Genomic DNA, 10,378 nt, shown 5'->3' with positions numbered 1-10,378 from the left:
CCACTACCCTCCGCATGTTATGCAAGCACTCATCATCTGATTCACCTCCAGTTGGTTAGAAAAACCACAATGAGCTGGGGTCTCACAGGGTTCAGTTCGCCCGGTTATGCGTGTGGGTTGGTGACCTGCTTATTGTGCCAAGCCAGCACTCAGATACCGGCGTATCTCCAACACCATGCCGCGTAAAGCTAGCGGCCGGGAGCCATTCAGCCGGTTAGAGGGGCGGCGTTAATAACGCCATGGTCGTACTGACTTATACGCTTATCGATTTCAGATGAGCGTGAAATTGTGCTAAGATTCATTCTTTGACACTCATGACGATACATGCAAGTGACTCACAATTTTCACACTCAAAATATAATCGATGGCCAGTATGGGGATCGAACCCACGACTCATGGCGTTATTAGCACCACGCTCTAACCAACTGAGCTAACCGGCCGCTAGCTGCGCAGCACAATTGTTGAGATGCACCGAGCATCTGCAAGTGCTGGCGTGTACACTAACAAGTCCACCAACAGCATAGCCGGACGAGACTGGACCCTCTTGGTTGCTCATAGTGGCATTTCTACCCAACTGGGGAATTAGCTCAAATGGTAGAGTGCTTGCTTAGCATGCGAGAGGTAGTGGGATCGATGCCCACATTCTCCAAAAACATATTCTTTTTGAGGATCCAAGAAAGCTCCAGTTCACACTTCATGCATCTTTCTCTTATGACAACCTACTGTCATGTAACAATCACAAGCAACTTTCATGTGAGACTGAGGTCACAATTTCACATGAAAAAGAAACACATTACTTACATTCAGAGGAGCAGCGTAGCACACACGATTCAGGCCCACAAACACAGCTGTGGGCACTTTCCTTAAAGCCAAAGCAGAACATAAAGAAGGAACAACATCAAATGCCGAAACCCGGGATCGAACCAGGGACCTTTAGATCTTCAGTCTAACGCTCTCCCAACTGAGCTATTTCGGCTAGCTGCTAAGATTCATTCTGTGACACTCATGACGATACACATGCAAGTGACTCACAATTTTCACACTCACAATATAATCGATGGCCAGTATGGGGATCGAACCCACGACCATGGCGTTATTAGCACCACGCTCTAACCAACTGAGCTAACCGGCCGCTAGCTGCGCAGCACAATTGTTGAGATGCACCGAGCATCTGCAAGTGCTGGCGTGTACACTAACAAGTCCACCAACAGCATAGCCGGACGAGACTGGACCCTCTTGGTTGCTCATAGTGGCGTTTCTACCCAACTGGGGAATTAGCTCAAATGGTAGAGTGCTTGCTTAGCATGCGAGAGGTAGTGGGATCGATGCCCACATTCTCCAAAAACATATTCTTTTTGAGGATCCAAGAAAGCTCCAGTTCACACTTCATGCATCTTTCTCTTACGACAACCTACTCTCATGTAACAATCACAAGCAACTTTCATGTGAGACTGAGGTCACAATTTCACATGAAAAAGAAACACATTACTTACATTCAGAGGAGCAGCGTAGCACACACGATTCAGGCCCACAAACACAGCTGTGGGCACTTTCCTTAAAGCCAAAGCAGAACATAAAGAAGGAACAACATCTAATGCCGAAACCCGGGATCGAACCAGGGACCTTTAGATCTTCAGTCTAACGCTCTCCCAACTGAGCTATTTCGGCTAGCTGCTAAGATACATTCTGTGACACTCATGACGATACACATGCAAGTGACTCACAATTTTCACACTCACAATATAATCGATGGCCAGTATGGGGATCGAATCCACGACCATGGCGTTATTAGCACCACGCTCTAACCAACTGAGCTAACCGGCCGCTAGCTGCGCAGCACAATTGTTGAGATGCACCGAGCATCTGCAAGTGCTGGCGTGTACACTAACAAGTCCACCAACAGCATAGCCGGACGAGACTGGACCCTCTTGGTTGCTCATAGTGGCTTTCTACCCAACTGGGGAATTAGCTCAAATGGTAGAGTGCTTGCTTAGCATGCGAGAGGTAGTGGGATCGATGCCCACATTCTCCAAAAACATATTCTTTTTGAGGATCCAAGAAAGCTCCAGTTCACACTTCATGCATCTTTCTCTTACGACAACCTACTCTCATGTAACAATCACAAGCAACTTTCATGTGAGACTGAGGTCACAATTTCACATGAAAAAGAAACACATTACTTACATTCACAGGAGCAGCGTAGCACACACGATTCAGGCCCACAAACACAGCTGTGGGCACTTTCCTTAAAGCCAAAGCAGAACATAAAGAAGGAACAACATCAAATGCCGAAACCCGGGATCGAACCAGGGACCTTTAGATCTTCAGTCTAACGCTCTCCCAACTGAGCTATTTCGGCTAGCTGCTAAGATTCATTCTGTGACACTCATGACGATACACATGCAAGTGACTCACAATTTTCACACTCACAATATAATCGATGGCCAGTATGGGGATCGAATCCACGACCATGGCGTTATTAGCACCACGCTCTAACCAACTGAGCTAACCGGCCGCTAGCTGCGCAGCACAATTGTTGAGATGCACCGAGCATCTGCAAGTGCTGGCGTGTACACTAACAAGTCCACCAACAGCATAGCCGGACGAGACTGGACCCTCTTGGTTGCTCATAGTGGCTTTTCTACCCAACTGGGGAATTAGCTCAAATGGTAGAGTGCTTGCTTAGCATGCGAGAGGTAGTGGGATCGATGCCCACATTCTCCAAAAACATATTCTTTTTGAGGATCCAAGAAAGCTCCAGTTCACACTTCATGCATCTTTCTCTTACGACAACCTATGTGAGACTGAGGTCACAATTTCACATGAAAAAGAAACACATTACTTACATTCAGAGGAGCAGCGTAGCACACACGATTCAGGCCCACAAACACAGCTGTGGGCACTTTCCTTAAAGCCAAAGCAGAACATAAAGAAGGAACAACATCAAATGCCAAAACCCGGGATCGAACCAGGGACCTTTAGATCTTCAGTCTAACGCTCTCCCAACTGAGCTATTTCGGCTAGCTGCTAAGATACATTCTGTGACACTCATGACGATACACATGCAAGTGACTCACAATTTTCACACTCACAATATAATCGATGGCCAGTATGGGGATCGAACCCACGACCATGGCGTTATTAGCACCACGCTCTAACCAACTGAGCTAACCGGCCGCTAGCTACGCAGCACAATTGTTGAGATGCACCGAGCATCTGCAAGTGCTGGCGTGTACACTAACAAGTCCACCAACAGCATAGCCGGACGAGACTGGACCCTCTTGGTTGCTCATAGTGGCATTTCTACCCAACTGGGGAATTAGCTCAAATGGTAGAGTGCTTGCTTAGCATGCGAGAGGTAGTGGGATCGATGCCCACATTCTCCAAAAACACATTCTTTTTGAGGATCCAAGAAAGCTCCAGTTCACACTTCATGCATCTTTCTCTTACGACAACCTCCTCTCATGTAACAATCACAAGCAACTTTCATGTGAGACTGAGGTCACAATTTCACATGAAAAAGAAACACATTACTTACATTCACAGGAGCAGCGTAGCACACACGATTCAGGCCCACAAACACAGCTGTGGGCACTTTCCTTAAAGCCAAAGCAGAACATAAAGAAGGAACAACATCAAATGCCGAAACCCGGGATCGAACCAGGGACCTTTAGATCTTCAGTCTAACGCTCTCCCAACTGAGCTATTTCGGCTAGCTGCTAAGATACATTCTTTGACACTCATGACGATACACATGCAAGTGACTCACAATTTTCACACTCACAATATAATCGATGGCCAGTATGGGGATCGAACCCACGACCATGGCGTTATTAGCACCACGCTCTAACCAACTGAGCTAACCGGCCGCTAGCTACGCAGCACAATTGTTGAGATGCACCGAGCATCTGCAAGTGCTGGCGTGTACACTAACAAGTCCACCAACAGCATAGCCGGACGAGACTGGACCCTCTTGGTTGCTCATAGTGGCATTTCTACCCAACTGGGGAATTAGCTCAAATGGTAGAGTGCTTGCTTAGCATGCGAGAGGTAGTGGGATCGATGCCCACATTCTCCAAAAACATATTCTTTTTGAGGATCCAAGAAAGCTCCAGTTCACACTTCATGCATCTTTCTCTTACGACAACCTACTCTCATGTAACAATCACAAGCAACTTTCATGTGAGACTGAGGTCACAATTTCACATGAAAAAGAAACACATTACTTACATTCACAGGAGCAGCGTAGCACACACGATTCAGGCCCACAAACACAGCTGTGGGCACTTTCCTTAAAGCCAAAGCAGAACATAAAGAAGGAACAACATCAAATGCCAAAACCCGGGATCGAACCAGGGACCTTTAGATCTTCAGTCTAACGCTCTCCCAACTGAGCTATTTCGGCTAGCTGCTAAGATTCATTCTGTGACACTCATGACGATACACATGCAAGTGACTCACAATTTTCACACTCACAATATAATCGATGGCCAGTATGGGGATCGAATCCACGACCATGGCGTTATTAGCACCACCCTCTAACCAACTGAGCTAACCGGCCGCTAGCTACGCAGCACAATTGTTGAGATGCACCGAGCATCTGCAAGTGCTGGCGTGTACACTAACAAGTCCACCAACAGCATAGCCGGACGAGACTGGACCCTCTTGGTTGCTCATAGTGGCATTTCTACCCAACTGGGGAATTAGCTCAAATGGTAGAGTGCTTGCTTAGCATGCGAGAGGTAGTGGGATCGATGCCCACATTCTCCAAAAACATATTCTTTTTGAGGATCCAAGAAAGCTCCAGTTCACACTTCATGCATCTTTCTCTTACGACAACCTACTCTCATGTAACAATCACAAGCAACTTTCATGTGAGACTGAGGTCACAATTTCACATGAAAAAGAAACACATTACTTACATTCAGAGGAGCAGCGTAGCACACACGATTCAGGCCCACAAACACAGCTGTGGGCACTTTCCTTAAAGCCAAAGCAGAACATAAAGAAGGAACAACATCAAATGCCGAAACCCGGGATCGAACCAGGGACCTTTAGATCTTCATTCTAACGCTCTCCCAACTGAGCTATTTCAGCTAGCTGCTAAGATTCATTCTTTGACACTCATGACGATACACATGCAAGTGACTCACAATTTTCACACTCACAATATAATCGATGGCCAGTATGGGGATCGAATCCACGACCATGGCGTTATTAGCACCACCCTCTAACCAACTGAGCTAACCGGCCGCTAGCTACGCAGCACAATTGTTGAGATGCACCGAGCATCTGCAAGTGCTGGCTTGTACACTAACAAGTCCACCAACAGCATAGCCGGACGAGACTGGACCCTCTTGGTTGCTCATAGTGGCTTTTCTAACCAACTGGGGAATTAGCTCAAATGGTAGAGTGCTTGCTTAGCATGCGAGAGGTAGTGGGATCGATGCCCACATTCTCCAAAAACATATTCTTTTTGAGGATCCAAGAAAGCTCCAGTTCACACTTCATGCATCTTTCTCTTACGACAACCTACTCTCATGTAACAATCACAAGCAACTTTCATGTGAGACTGAGGTCACAATTTCACATGAAAAAGAAACACATTACTTACATTCACAGGAGCAGCGTAGCACACACGATTCAGGCCCACAAACACAGCTGTGGGCACTTTCCTTAAAGCCAAAGGAGAACATAAAGAAGGAACAACATCATATGCCGAAACCCGGGATCGAACCAGGGACCTTTAGATCTTCAGTCTAACGCTCTCCCAAATGAGCTATTTCGGCTAGCTGCTAAGATACATTCTGTGACACTCATGACGATACACATGCAAGTGACTCACAATTTTCACACTCACAATATAATCGATGGCCAGTATGGGGATCGAATCCACGACCATGGCGTTATTAGCACCACGCTCTAACCAACTGAGCTAACCGGCCGCTAGCTACGCTGCACAATTGTTGAGATGCACCGAGCATCTGCAAGTGCTGGCGTGTACACTAACAAGTCCACCAACAGCATAGCCGGACGAGACTGGACCCTCTTGGTTGCTCATAGTGGCGTTTCTACCCAACTGGGGAATTAGCTCAAATGGTAGAGTGCTTGCTTAGCATGCGAGAGGTAGTGGGATCGATGCCCACATTCTCCAAAAACATATTCTTTTTGAGGATCCAAGAAAGCTCCAGTTCACACTTCATGCATCTTTCTCTTACGACAACCTACTGTCATGTAACAATCACAAGCAACTTTCATGTGAGACTGAGGTCACAATTTCACATGAAAAAGAAACACATTACTTACATTCAGAGGAGCAGCGTAGCACACACGATTCAGGCCCACAAACACAGCTGTGGGCACTTTCCTTAAAGCCAAAGCAGAACATAAAGAATGAACAACATCAAATGCCAAAACCCGAGATCGAACCACGGACCTTTAGATCTTCATTCTAACGCTCTCCCAACTGAGCTATTTCTGCTAGCTGCTAAGATTCATTCTTTGACACTCATGACGATACACATGCAAGTGACTCACAATTTTCACACTCACAATATAATCGATGGCCAGTATGGGGATCGAATCCACGACCATGGCGTTATTAGCACCACCCTCTAACCAACTGAGCTAACCGGCCGCTAGCTACGCAGCACAATTGTTGAGATGCACCGAGCATCTGCAAGTGCTGGCTTGTACACTAACAAGTCCACCAACAGCATAGCCGGACGAGACTGGACCCTCTTGGTTGCTCATAGTGGCTTTTCTAACCAACTGGGGAATTAGATCAAATGGTAGAGTGCTTGCTTAGCATGCGAGAGGTAGTGGGATCGATGCCCACATTCTCCAAAAACATATTCTTTTTGAGGATCCAAGAAAGCTCCAGTTCACACTTCATGCATCTTTCTCTTACGACAACCTACTCTCATGTAACAATCACAAGCAACTTTCATGTGAGACTGAGGTCACAATTTCACATGAAAAAGAAACACATTACTTACATTCAGAGGAGCAGCGTAGCACACACGATTCAGGCCGACAAACACAGCTGTGGGCACTTTCCTTAAAGCCAAAGCAGAACATAAAGAATGAACAACATCAAATGCCAAAACCCGGGATCGAACCAGGGACCTTTAGATCTTCATTCTAACGCTCTCCCAACTGAGCTATTTCGGCTAGCTGTTATGATACATTCTGTGACACTCATGACGATACACATGCAAGTGACTCACAATTTTCACACTCACAATATAATCGATGGCCAGTATGGGGATCGAATCCACGACCATGGCGTTATTAGCACCACGCTCTAACCAACTGAGCTAACCGGCCACTAGCTACGCAGCACAATTGTTGAGATGCACCGAGCATCTGCAAGTGCTGGCGTGTACACTAACAAGTCCACCAACAGCATAGCCGGACAAGACTGGACCCTCTTGGTTGCTCATAGTGGCGTTTCTACCCAACTGGGGGAATTAGCTCAAATGGTAGAGTGCTTGCTTAGCATGTGAGAGGTAGTGGGATCGATGCCCACATTCTCCAAAAACATATTCTTTTGAGGATCCAAGAAAGCTCCAGTTCAGACTTCATGCATCTTTCTCTTACGACAACCTCCTCTCATGTAACAATCACAAGCAACTTTCATGTGAGACTGAGGTCACAAATTCACATGAAAAACAAACACATTACTTACATTCAGAGGAGCAGCGTAGCACACACGATTCAGGCCCACAAACACAGCTGTGGGCACTTTCCTTAAAGCCAAAGCAGAACATAAAGAAGGAACAACATCAAATGCCAAAACCCGGATAGAACCAGGGACCTTTAGATCTTCAGTCTAACGCTCTCCCAAATGAGCTATTTCGGCTAGCTGCTAAGATTCATTCTTTGACACTCATGACGATACACATGCAAGTGACTCACAATTTTCACACTCACAATATAATCGACGGCCAGTATGGGGATCGAATCCACGACCATGGCGTTATTAGCACCACGCTCTAACCAACTGAGCTAACCTGCCGCTAGCTACGCAGCACAATTGTTGAGATGCACCGAGCATCTGCTAGTGCTGGCGTGTACACTAACAAGTCCACCAACAGCATAGCCGGACGAGACTGGACCCTCTTGGTTGCTCATAGTGGCGATTCTACCCAACTGGGGAATTAGCTCAAATGGTAAAGTGCTTGCTTAGCATGCGAGAGGTATGGGATCGATGCCCACATTCTCCAAAAACATATTCTTTTGAGGATCCAAGAAAGCTCCAGTTCACACTTCATGCATCTTTCTCTTACGACAACCTACTGTCATGTAACAATCACAAGCAACTTTCATGTGAGACTGAGGTCACCACTTTCACATGAAAAAGAAACACATACACATTCACAGGAGCAGTGTAGCACAGCAGATTCAGGCCTAAAACACAGCTGTGGGCACTTTCGTTAAAGCCAAAGCAGAACATAAAGAATGAACAACATCAAATGCCAAAGTCTGGGTTCGATCCCCATACTGGGTCATTGATTATATTTTGAGTGTGTATAATTGTGAGTCACTTGCATGTGTACCGTCATGAGTGTCACAGAATGAATCTTAACAGCTAGCAAATAGCTCAGTTGGGACAGCGTTAGACTTAAGATCTAAAGGTCCCTGCTTCAATCCTGGGTTTTGGGCATTAGATGTTGTTCCTTCTTTAGGTTCTGCTTTGGCTTTAAGGAAAGTGCCCACAGCTGTTTCGTGGGCCTGAATCGTGTGCTACGCTGCTCCTGTGAAATGTAAGTAACGTGTTTCTTTCATGTGAAATTGTGACCTCAGTCTCACATGAAAGTTGCTTGTGATTGTACATACAGTAGGCGAAGAAAGAGCATGGTGTGAACTGGAGCTATCTTGGATCCTCAAAAAGAATGTGTTTTGGAGAATGTGGGCATGGATCCCACTACCTCTCGCATGCTAAGCAAGCACTCTACCATTTTGAGCTAATTCCCAGTTGGAGTAGAAAATGCCTACTATGAGCAAACTAAGAGGGTCCAGTCTTGTCCGGCTATGCTGTTTGGTGGATTTGTTAAGTGTACACACGCCCAGCACTTGTAGATGCTCGGTGTATCTCTAACAATTGTGCTGCATAGCTGCAGTGGCCGGATAGTTCAGGTGGTTAGAGCGATGGTGCTAATAACGCCAAGGTCGCGGGTTAGATCCATACCGCTACTGGCCATTATTATTTTTGAGTGTGATAATTGTGAGTCACGGTATGTGTACTGGGCCATGATGTGCTGGAGAATGAATCTTAGCAGCTAAATAAATAGCTCAGTTGGGAGAGCGTTAGAGTGAAGATCTAAAGGTCCCTGGTTCATTCCCGGGTTTTGGCATTAGATGTTGTTCCTTCTTTATGTTCTCCTTTGGCTTTGGGCGAAAGTGCCCAGCCGTGTTTTGTAGGCCTGAATCGCGTGTGCTACCTGCTCCTGAATGTACGTGTTTTTTTTCATGTGAAATTGTGACCTCAGTCTCACATGAAAGTTGCTGCTATTGTTACATGACAGTAGGTTGTCAAAAGAGAAAGTGCATGAAGTGAACTGAGCTTTTTTGGATCCTCAAAAGAATGTGTTTGGGGAGAATGTGGGCATCGATCCCACTACCTCTCTCGCATGCCAAGCAAGCAACTCTACCATTTGAGCAACTCCCAGTTGGGTAGAAATGCCACTATGAGCAAATCAAAGAGTCCAGTCTTGTCCGGCTATGCTGTTGGTGGACGAGTTAGTGTACGTGCCAGCACTTGCAGATGCTCGGTGCATCTCAGCAATTGTGCTGGTGCAGCTAGCGGCCGGTTAGGCTCAGTTGGTTAGAGCGTGGTGCCAATTATGCAAAGGTCGTGGGTTCGATACCCATACTGGCCATTGATTATATTTTGAGTGTGAAATTTGTGAGTCACTTGCATGTGCATCGTCATGAGTGTCACAGAATGATTCCCCAGCACCCAGCCGAAATAGCTCAGTTGGGAGAGCGTTAGGACTGAAGATCTAAAGGTCCCTGGTTCGATCCCGGGTTTCCCGCATATGATGCTGTTCCTTCTTTATGTTCTGCTTTGGCTTTAAGGAAAGTGCCCACAGCTGCTTAGCCTGAATACTGTGTGCTACACTGCTCCTCTGAATGTAAACTAATGTGTTTTTCTTTGTGAAATTGTGAACTCCAGTCTCACATGAAAGTTGCTTGTGATTCTACATGACAGTAGGTTGTCGTAAGAGAAACATGCATAAAGGCAGAATTGGAGCTTTCTTGGATCCTCAAAAGACTGTTTTTTGAAGAATGTGGGCATGGATCCAACTACCTCTCGTGCTAGTGAAGCACTGGTACCATTTAAGCCACTCCCCAGTTGGGTAGAAATGCCACT

The 10,378-nt window shown here is 46.2% G+C and overlaps 25 non-coding genes across 25 annotated transcripts; 3 read left to right on the top strand and 22 right to left on the bottom strand.

Annotated features, from left to right (window-relative positions):
- Window positions 1–365: 365 nt before the first annotated feature.
- trnai-aau (transfer RNA isoleucine (anticodon AAU)) lies at window positions 366–440 on the bottom strand. The gene has a single exon. It is a non-coding gene; the product is annotated as a tRNA-Ile (tRNA).
- Window positions 441–903: 463 nt separating this feature from the next.
- On the bottom strand, window positions 904–976 carry trnaf-gaa (transfer RNA phenylalanine (anticodon GAA)). The gene has a single exon. It is a non-coding gene; the product is annotated as a tRNA-Phe (tRNA).
- An 82-nt stretch (window positions 977–1,058) lies between these two features.
- Window positions 1,059–1,132, bottom strand: trnai-aau (transfer RNA isoleucine (anticodon AAU)). Its single transcript has one exon. It is a non-coding gene; the product is annotated as a tRNA-Ile (tRNA).
- Window positions 1,133–1,595: 463 nt separating this feature from the next.
- trnaf-gaa (transfer RNA phenylalanine (anticodon GAA)) lies at window positions 1,596–1,668 on the bottom strand. Its single transcript has one exon. It is a non-coding gene; the product is annotated as a tRNA-Phe (tRNA).
- An 82-nt stretch (window positions 1,669–1,750) lies between these two features.
- trnai-aau (transfer RNA isoleucine (anticodon AAU)) lies at window positions 1,751–1,824 on the bottom strand. The gene has a single exon. It is a non-coding gene; the product is annotated as a tRNA-Ile (tRNA).
- Window positions 1,825–2,286: 462 nt separating this feature from the next.
- Window positions 2,287–2,359, bottom strand: trnaf-gaa (transfer RNA phenylalanine (anticodon GAA)). Its single transcript has one exon. It is a non-coding gene; the product is annotated as a tRNA-Phe (tRNA).
- An 82-nt stretch (window positions 2,360–2,441) lies between these two features.
- trnai-aau (transfer RNA isoleucine (anticodon AAU)) lies at window positions 2,442–2,515 on the bottom strand. Its single transcript has one exon. It is a non-coding gene; the product is annotated as a tRNA-Ile (tRNA).
- A 433-nt stretch (window positions 2,516–2,948) lies between these two features.
- On the bottom strand, window positions 2,949–3,021 carry trnaf-gaa (transfer RNA phenylalanine (anticodon GAA)). Its single transcript has one exon. It is a non-coding gene; the product is annotated as a tRNA-Phe (tRNA).
- Window positions 3,022–3,103: 82 nt separating this feature from the next.
- Window positions 3,104–3,177, bottom strand: trnai-aau (transfer RNA isoleucine (anticodon AAU)). The gene has a single exon. It is a non-coding gene; the product is annotated as a tRNA-Ile (tRNA).
- Window positions 3,178–3,640: 463 nt separating this feature from the next.
- On the bottom strand, window positions 3,641–3,713 carry trnaf-gaa (transfer RNA phenylalanine (anticodon GAA)). Its single transcript has one exon. It is a non-coding gene; the product is annotated as a tRNA-Phe (tRNA).
- Window positions 3,714–3,795: 82 nt separating this feature from the next.
- Window positions 3,796–3,869, bottom strand: trnai-aau (transfer RNA isoleucine (anticodon AAU)). The gene has a single exon. It is a non-coding gene; the product is annotated as a tRNA-Ile (tRNA).
- A 463-nt stretch (window positions 3,870–4,332) lies between these two features.
- On the bottom strand, window positions 4,333–4,405 carry trnaf-gaa (transfer RNA phenylalanine (anticodon GAA)). The gene has a single exon. It is a non-coding gene; the product is annotated as a tRNA-Phe (tRNA).
- Window positions 4,406–4,487: 82 nt separating this feature from the next.
- trnai-aau (transfer RNA isoleucine (anticodon AAU)) lies at window positions 4,488–4,561 on the bottom strand. Its single transcript has one exon. It is a non-coding gene; the product is annotated as a tRNA-Ile (tRNA).
- Window positions 4,562–5,024: 463 nt separating this feature from the next.
- trnaf-gaa (transfer RNA phenylalanine (anticodon GAA)) lies at window positions 5,025–5,097 on the bottom strand. Its single transcript has one exon. It is a non-coding gene; the product is annotated as a tRNA-Phe (tRNA).
- Window positions 5,098–5,179: 82 nt separating this feature from the next.
- Window positions 5,180–5,253, bottom strand: trnai-aau (transfer RNA isoleucine (anticodon AAU)). Its single transcript has one exon. It is a non-coding gene; the product is annotated as a tRNA-Ile (tRNA).
- Window positions 5,254–5,716: 463 nt separating this feature from the next.
- trnaf-gaa (transfer RNA phenylalanine (anticodon GAA)) lies at window positions 5,717–5,789 on the bottom strand. Its single transcript has one exon. It is a non-coding gene; the product is annotated as a tRNA-Phe (tRNA).
- An 82-nt stretch (window positions 5,790–5,871) lies between these two features.
- Window positions 5,872–5,945, bottom strand: trnai-aau (transfer RNA isoleucine (anticodon AAU)). The gene has a single exon. It is a non-coding gene; the product is annotated as a tRNA-Ile (tRNA).
- Window positions 5,946–6,563: 618 nt separating this feature from the next.
- On the bottom strand, window positions 6,564–6,637 carry trnai-aau (transfer RNA isoleucine (anticodon AAU)). Its single transcript has one exon. It is a non-coding gene; the product is annotated as a tRNA-Ile (tRNA).
- Window positions 6,638–7,100: 463 nt separating this feature from the next.
- Window positions 7,101–7,173, bottom strand: trnaf-gaa (transfer RNA phenylalanine (anticodon GAA)). The gene has a single exon. It is a non-coding gene; the product is annotated as a tRNA-Phe (tRNA).
- Window positions 7,174–7,255: 82 nt separating this feature from the next.
- trnai-aau (transfer RNA isoleucine (anticodon AAU)) lies at window positions 7,256–7,329 on the bottom strand. Its single transcript has one exon. It is a non-coding gene; the product is annotated as a tRNA-Ile (tRNA).
- Window positions 7,330–7,792: 463 nt separating this feature from the next.
- On the bottom strand, window positions 7,793–7,864 carry trnaf-gaa (transfer RNA phenylalanine (anticodon GAA)). Its single transcript has one exon. It is a non-coding gene; the product is annotated as a tRNA-Phe (tRNA).
- An 82-nt stretch (window positions 7,865–7,946) lies between these two features.
- On the bottom strand, window positions 7,947–8,020 carry trnai-aau (transfer RNA isoleucine (anticodon AAU)). Its single transcript has one exon. It is a non-coding gene; the product is annotated as a tRNA-Ile (tRNA).
- Window positions 8,021–9,283: 1,263 nt separating this feature from the next.
- Window positions 9,284–9,359, top strand: trnaf-gaa (transfer RNA phenylalanine (anticodon GAA)). The gene has a single exon. It is a non-coding gene; the product is annotated as a tRNA-Phe (tRNA).
- Window positions 9,360–9,809: 450 nt separating this feature from the next.
- Window positions 9,810–9,884, top strand: trnan-auu (transfer RNA asparagine (anticodon AUU)). The gene has a single exon. It is a non-coding gene; the product is annotated as a tRNA-Asn (tRNA).
- An 83-nt stretch (window positions 9,885–9,967) lies between these two features.
- trnaf-gaa (transfer RNA phenylalanine (anticodon GAA)) lies at window positions 9,968–10,042 on the top strand. Its single transcript has one exon. It is a non-coding gene; the product is annotated as a tRNA-Phe (tRNA).
- Window positions 10,043–10,378: the final 336 nt, after the last annotated feature.

Source organism: Salmo salar, unplaced genomic scaffold, assembly GCF_905237065.1.
Source record: "Salmo salar unplaced genomic scaffold, Ssal_v3.1, whole genome shotgun sequence".
NCBI lineage: Eukaryota > Metazoa > Chordata > Actinopteri > Salmoniformes > Salmonidae > Salmo > Salmo salar.
Note: the sequence above shows the minus strand (reverse complement) of the source record. Positions and strands in the feature narration are given on the sequence as shown.